Source organism: Haliotis rufescens, unplaced genomic scaffold (assembly GCF_023055435.1).
Source record: "Haliotis rufescens isolate VD_foot unplaced genomic scaffold, xgHalRufe1.0.p SCAF_3, whole genome shotgun sequence".
Lineage (NCBI taxonomy): Eukaryota > Metazoa > Mollusca > Gastropoda > Lepetellida > Haliotidae > Haliotis > Haliotis rufescens.
In genome coordinates, this window is record NW_025964001.1 from 30,280,543 (window position 1) to 30,287,287 (window position 6,745).

A 6,745-nucleotide genomic window follows, 5' to 3' on the forward strand; every position below is an offset into this window, starting at 1 on the left:
TTTCACCCACTGATAACCCTGATTTGCTCCTCTGATCCGTTCGCGCTTTACTGCGACCTCTCATCCTCATCTGCTTCATCCATCTTCCCGAAGCAAGGGGAGTTAACGGACTTCAAAAGTTCAGCTTGCACGTTTACATAGAGAATCTCAAGCGTTGATAAAAGTGGCAAAAATCCTCGGCAAGCGTCGAAATTTTCCCACTTTTATCAACTCGTGTTGATATATTTGATATCAAAAGACTCGAGGATGAGATTTTATTTATCATCCAACATCATGCTTCCAACTTTTTCAGTTTGTAGACAGTAATTAGCAGAGTCTTCAGTGTTACAAGTACTGCTAACAGCTTCAGTAGCAAAGCCATTAGTGATGTCATTTGATTGTGACGTCATGGTAACCAGTGACGTCACAATGGTCTGCAAAGCATTGTGATGCAATTTTATTGCAGCAATATCTACAGTGTAGACATCGCTTGATCTCATCCAAGCGATATCTCCTGTGGGAGCCAGTTTTGGATGATAAAATTAGTTAACTCCCTTGCCTCGGGAAGATGGCTTCGTCTGGTCCAGATGGTGTAGCTGATCCACCTATTTCTGTACAACTGTAATAGGTACGATGTACTTCTCCGAAAATTGTTTAACACCACCCTCCTTTGTGAGGGCATTCCCCTTTTCCTGTTGTTTTCACAACGCTGCACGAGCTTGTAGTAGATATAATCTACTTACGATTATAATTTGGTGTGTCAAACACACCCAGGCAATGTCCTTTAATGTTAATATTGTCCAAGAGGTACGTTTTGCACTCGGATGATAGCTCAGGGTGATGACGAAAGACAAAAAAACTCAGGGGAGAAGTTCTAGAAGACAGCGGCCATGTTTATTGTTGATGGGGAATATCATGACAGTGATCACGTGACAGAACACAGAATTCAGGAAGTCGGACGGCGAATCTTCATCGTCGACGTGGTCGTTGGTGAGGCGGTGGCAGTAGCCGACGCTACGACTAGCCGTACAATCCGTCCGCTTCTGTCGATGATCTTGGCCCGTCGCTCTGATTGACCAGCTCAGTCAGTTTTTGTAGAAAGACGTATTACACAAAGTTGGGAATTGTCAATGACCCACGTACATGCGCATACGGAACATCCGGCGACGTGAGGCGTTAATTGACATTAGAAAGTAGTGCTGGGAATTAAGGGACCTGCCTGGAGGGGGGTAGTGCGGATACGCCGAATGTTTGCTGTATACATTAAACATACAGAGGGGAGAGAATTTCGGTGCACTTTGGAAACAATTAGGTATTTTAGATAAATGAAGTTTTAAATAAAAAATATTGAAATGGTTTGCACTATAACAATGCTAGGGCTTTAACTAGGGTACTTGGGTCGGATGGTTCCTGAGAAGGACCCAGATACCCAAAGGACCACCCGGACCCGTGGTTAGTCATGTGACCTATTATTTAATGGCAAGCATTATCTGGAACTTCTACGGTTACACTATAAGTGACTAATGTTTGCATTTCTTTCTGACTCTGCACGCATTCCTTCTGACTATATATGTTTGAATAGAGATAAAACTTCAGTCAACTACAGTATGCAGGACCCAGATCGTTCTATACGAGTATTTAAATACATTTTGCCAGGGCTACAGTCAAAGTATTCCCAAATCGGACATTTGTACCTATTTCTTGAGACCAACACTGGGTACCCGGGTAGGGTCGGGTAATAGGGGGATGGGTACCCGGTTAGTAAATTTGGACTCGTCCCAACCCTAAACAATACCCCTTATACAAGTCCGTGGTACAAGTAAATAAATGAATAACAGAATTGTCAACATCGTCAAACAGTTATACATAACATTGACAAGTTGAGCGGAGGTTCCGGCTCATATACAAAAAACTTTGGACGTTTCCACCGAGCACATCCTGCTCGCGGTCGCCCATGCACTGGGATTCGGAGTACCAGACTGCAATATATCACTGTTACACAGTGTTTGCGTTTACGGCGTCCCATATACAAAAATACGCACTGAAAAGAAAATAGGATGCAAAAACAGCAACACTTCACACATAACTTATTGTTGTTTTGTTTCGTGTTTCCCTCGCTCTCTAAACTCATGTGATAATGTGTATCCAATATTCGCTGGGTTCCGGTGCTAGCCAGATTTCGGTGTGAACGCGGGAAACTGATAGGTATCTGATGACGTTTCTTTTCCATGTCGTGTCCGTAATGGTAATCGCTGATTGGTTTACAAAACGGAAATAGAAACGTAAGCTAATTGCAGACCTTGATCACAGGTATTACACTGTAAAAGGCCATAAACTTTGTTAACGTAAAGTAAACTTACGAAGTAGGGTCGAAAACATAATGTACGTATATGCATTGTCGTTTCCATATGATAGTAATATTTTCATGATAACAGTAAGATCTTTGAAATTGGGAGTCTTATATTGTGAGCCTTGACTCGGCAAATCTAGCAGATGGGGAATGTTATTTGCGCTAAAGGTAGAATGTGTATGCAAAAAACTTTATTTTAGTTACTAACTTCAAAAGTCTAAACTGGATAAAAACGAAAAATTTAATCAAGTGTAGTTGGCTCGAAGATATTGTCATACAGCTACTTTAACGTGTAAACATACGTTTACAAAATGTATATACATATTTACATAATTTATAAGCATAAAGAAATAAAAGTTAAAGTAAAACTTTATCGTCCAGCACTGTTGGCGCACTAACGCCTTACAATAAATGTAATATTAGATGATTAATAGTCACAGCTTGACCTGTCCGTCCTTTGTGACGTTGTCCGTCATTTGTCATTAAGGATTGCTGACATGCCACCTGTCATGTATGTTAAGTGTTTCCGGTGCGGAGACCCGCTGTCACTTACACAAAGTCAGGAAGTCGGACGGCGATTTTTCTTCGTTGGCGTTGCCGTTGGTGTGGGGGTTGCACAGCCGACGCCTCGACGAGCCGTACAAGCCGTCCGCTTCTGTCGATGATCAGCCCTATCCCCCTGATTGACCAGGTCGGTCATGTTTGGTAGATAGAGGTATTACATGACGTTGGGCAAGGTCAGTGACCCACATACATGTACATAGGCAACATCCGGCGACGTGAATTGGTTTGTTTGTTGTTTAACGCCGCACTCGGCAATATCCCAGCTATATGACGGCGGTCTGTAATAAATCGAGTCTGGACCAGACAATCCAGTGATTGACGTTATGAGCCTCGATCCATGCAGATGGGATCGATGACATGCATCAACCAAGTCAGCGAGCCTGACCACCCCATCCTGTTTGTCGCCTCTTACGACGACATCCAGCCATCTGTAGTTGCACGGACAGATAGCAAGTAGTTAACTTCAGTGTATTATATTTGAAGCCACGCCAATATATTTAAAAAAAAGAAGGTACATTTGTTTCTTTGGACTTTCTTAAAAAGTGATTTATAATGCAGTTTCATGTTTTATTTTGTTCCTTCCATATTATCTAAAACATGACATTTAGCAAAAGACTATTTGCCTTTGGAGGATGTTGGCTGCGAAGATGATGATATTATGTGATACTGGCATTTTATAAACCTCTGGGAGTTAAACTGCTCAGGTTCCAATTATTTTTCAAGGTGTCTGTTTCATGAACGTCAGTAAAGTATCCCAGTGTTATTTAGAGTATGGGCTATGTGTTTGTATTTTGTGTCAACATATCACTTCAGGGCCATACAGTTTGTTTGTTGTTTAACGCCGCACTCAGCAATATTCCAGCTATATGACAGCGGTCTGTAAATAATCGAGTCTGGACTAGACAATCCAGTGATTGACACCATGGCCATACAGTCCAGAAGCAGAGCCAGGAGGCATCTTTCAGGGTGGACAATTTACAGCGTATTATGATTTGTGGTGTTTGATATGGCAAATGCCTGTTTTCTACAAGTTTAATATGAACTGGGTCTTGTTTGCAAGTCAATGCACTCTTGTCTCAGGTATTTTGCACTTGCTCAAATGTTAGTGTGCATCAGAGTGGTAGGAGTTGTGTTTGGCGGCTCTCAATTTAGAATCAATGAAGATATTGTCATTAATCCTTTTTGTTTGTTTGTTTGTTGTTCAACGCAGCACTCTGCAATATTCCAGCTATATGACGGCGGTCTGTAAATAATCGAGTCTGGACCAGACAATCCAGTGATTGACATCATGAGCATCTATCCACGTAATTGGGATACGATGGCATGCATGAACCAAGTCAGCGAGCCTGACCACCCGATCCCGTGAGTCGCTTCTCACGACAAGCATGGTCGCCTTTCATCGCATGGGTTGCTGAAGACTTATTCTACCCCGAATCATTCATTCATTAAAATATGAGGTGTACACATACTTACAATAAAAGATTTAGCAGGAACACTGAGTCTGCCTTGAGAAGCATGTGTAATGCAGCAACTATGTGGCAAGTGTCAGGCAAGTGCTTTCTACCCTCTCACAAGGTATGCAGTCTCAGTGTGAGTGGGTACCCGGTAGGAAGAATTGACAATTAGCATAAGGGGTTTATCAAAACTGATATCGCGCTCAGATCTACAGCAAACATCATTAAACAAATCCCAAACTTGACGTCACCCGGGTTATTATGGTTGTGACTTATGTAGTAGTCGTCAGAGGTGACTTAATACTTCACGGAATAACACGACCAATGAAGGAGACGCCTCAATACCTAGTTTGACATTAAAGAAATTTGGACTTGGGGGGTTTAATTAATTTACCTGAGGGAACAAGAAAAGTGAAGGATGAAGGAAAATGAACATCACGCTTGTGTTAGGAAGCAAGGGAAATTGCAATGATCGTAAAAAATCTTGTCAGGAAGTTTGGCTGCCCTATTTGGTAAGGGGATGTCTCTCCGGCACTCCTTGGGTCCCCACAAATTAACTAACAGTGAGCTTGTGGGGAGTGTAGTCAACATCTTCAAGAGAAGCGTGCATGTGATAAACGCTCTCACATTTATCTTAAACAACACAACAGGCTTGTTGAGTCAAACAATTGGGATTTCATAGAGTCCTGGATGACTGGTGTCCTGATTAAATTGTCTTTAATGTGCATGAAAACTTTGAACACGAATAACTATTAATTTTATATTTCAATTTAATTTTAACATGTTGTTGTGTAAAATTACTATTGGTGGGAGGCGGGTGGACTTTTGGTGATTTTGTACACGAGTTGTTGGGGGCACTTACAATGTACACACTACTTAGGCCCTTACAATGTACAAATTATGAGCGGTCCCTCAGCGGTACTATTGACTACCTTTCATTTGTCAACACTGTTACACAGACACAAGTATTTGCCCCAAAGAGTCCATGTGACACATAGGGATACTATACACCTGTTCTCGTTAGATACCATTGAGCTCGGGTGGTCAGACTGGCTGACTTCATTGATGCATGTCATCGTATCCCAATTTCGAAGATCGATGCTCATGATATCAATCACTGGATTGTCTGGTCCAGACTCTATTATTTACAGACCGCCGTCATATAGCTGGAATATTGCGAGTGTTGTGTTAAACAAGAACCAAACAAACAAACGAACAACCAGTTCGACATGGATTGATTAATGAGGAACCCCTGGATGAGTTATAAGTCGAGACAGGAATTCCCTGTCTTGTAGGAGCTGTGATCTGTCCTGTCTGGCCCCATGGAGATGGAACAGATGGAGGTGTGCGAAACTGATGACTGGGGCCAATGGGAGTACCTGGAACTCGAAACGGATGCCACTGTCTGCGAATCTGATACGAGGGATGAATTGGTACGCATCCTTGAGTTCGATGCTCAATAGCATTTATCATCCAAAACTGGCTCCCACAGGAGATATCGCTTGGGTGAGATCAAACGATATCTATACTGTAGATATCGCTGCAATGAAATTTCATCACAATGCTTTGCAGACCATTGTGACGTCATTGGTTACCATGACGTCAAAATCAAATGACATCACTAATGGCTCTGCTACTGAAGCTGTTAGCAGTACTTTTTACACTTAAGACACTGCTTATTACTTTCTACAAACTGAAAAAGTTGGAAGAATGATGTTGGATGATAAATAAAATCTCACCCTCGTGTCTTTTGATATCAAATATATCAACACTCGTTGATAAAAGTGGAAAAAAATCCTCGGCAAGCCTCGGAGTTTTCCCACTTTTATCAACTCGTGTTGATATATTTGATATCAAAAGACACTCGGGTGAGATTCTCTATATCTCCTTGACGTAGCGTCGATCGTAATTTGCAGACAGAGATCGGGACCTTCAGTACCTTGAGATCTTTGATCATTTTCTTAATGGCTTTCCCTTTTTTCTTGGCTGCTTCTTTGATGATAATTTGGAGGCCTTCTTGGGCAGGGGAGTTTCGCAGATCTTCAGTGCAAGTGATATCTCTGCACTTCCAGCATGACGTATGTGGATCCCCTGAGACCAAAAAGCGGCCGCACTTCTGACGCCATTACTGAATACGCCATTACTGAAATCACAACGCACCAAAACCCACTGATACTCACGTGAAATTCGCCCACACGATACAACCAATAACAACTTCTAGTAGAATAAATAGTAAACAAACGGACAACTTAAATTGAACGGACAAGAACTAGTGTGACTACATAACCAGAGTGCTAGAGTTGGAGCAGCTACAACCGAGATATTGACTCTAGCACACACAGGAAAAAAGTGAGGAATTTCCCGCCTTTGCACATGGAAGAGCTGTAGTCCAAAGTGA